This window comes from Onychomys torridus, chromosome 18 (genome assembly GCF_903995425.1).
Source record: "Onychomys torridus chromosome 18, mOncTor1.1, whole genome shotgun sequence".
Classification (NCBI taxonomy): domain Eukaryota; kingdom Metazoa; phylum Chordata; class Mammalia; order Rodentia; family Cricetidae; genus Onychomys; species Onychomys torridus.
Window position 1 is genome coordinate 17,608,393 of NC_050460.1, and position 1,330 is coordinate 17,609,722.

Below are 1,330 nucleotides of genomic sequence, written 5' to 3' on the forward strand. Positions count from 1 at the left end.
TTATTTTTCTGTATGTGGATAACTAGGTTTCCCAGTACCTCTTGTAATAGGGGCAAGTATGCTTGTAGTACCCTTGTCAAGAAGCAATGTGAGTTTACTTCTTGGTCTCTGTCCTATTCCTCAGTTGGACATGTCTGCTTCTGTGCCAGTCTTGTTTTAACTTCTTTTTATAGCTCTGTAGTATAACTTGAAATCATATTTTGAGATTACTCCAGCATTACTCTCTGTTTAGTATTCAGGGTCTTTGTGTTCCCATACGAGTTCTAGAAAGGTTTTTTCAACTTAGTAAAGAACATCATTGGAATTTTGAGGGAGAATGAACAGCATCTGCAGATCACTGCCAACAGCATGGCCATTTTCATTAGATGAGATCTGCTGATCAGTGAATGCAAGAGGATTTCCAATCTTCTACTGTCTTTGTCAGTTTTTTTTCAATATTTTAATTTTTTCTTCTCTTTTAATGAGAGCATGAATGTGGTTCTCTACTACCACAAATTACTCAGTTGAGGTTCTTGCATTTGGGAAAATCACAGGTGTCAGTACATCTAGAATATAATGATGAGCCCCTACCTTGAGAAAACCACCTTTAATTATCTAAATATCTTGAGTCTTGTCCTAAGATATTAAAAAAATGGTGATACTCACTTGGTAGGAGACATGTTTACTAGTCAAATTATTTTCATTCATAAAAGCAGCTGCAAAATTCAGTCTTTTCATGCATGTATGTACTGATATTTCAAATAAAATTCCCATATATTTGTTATAAAGCATGTCTCAAAACATTTAAATAATTAAAATAGTACAGTTTGTAATTTTCTGATCACAAAGCAAATATGTTAGAAATCAAAACTAATCCACAATCCTAAGGAATATTTGGAATACACTGGGAAATTAAGAATCATCTAAGTGTATAGATTAAAGAAAAAATGATCATAGATTTTACAGTATTTTGAATTAAATTATAAGAAATACACATGTAATTTGCTACTGGATCAATATGTTTTTTAGAGGGCTCTGACATAGTTTTAATATATATTTATTATGAATAATATGAGCTCTTGAAATATGTATCTATACCACAAAATTAAGTAAAATTAATTAGTGTATGCATTAACTGATATATTCATCCTTTTTGTGTTGAGGATGCTTAAATAACCCTCTATATAATTTCCAAAAGTAAAATAGGTTACTTAACCAATAAACCCCCTCCCTCATTCTCCTATTTTTGAGTTGAATATTTTTAAGCTTTTATATATGAGTTAAATCAAGCAGGATTTGTCTTTTAGTACCTAGCTTACTTTTCTTGTCCTTTGTTCCACCTACATTGTCA

The 1,330-nt window shown here is 31.4% G+C and overlaps 1 pseudogene; it reads right to left on the reverse strand.

The window, feature by feature from the left end:
• Positions 1-460: 460 nt before the first annotated feature.
• LOC118570121 lies at positions 461-594 on the reverse strand (annotated as a pseudogene).
• Between the last annotated feature and the right edge of the window lie 736 nt (positions 595-1,330).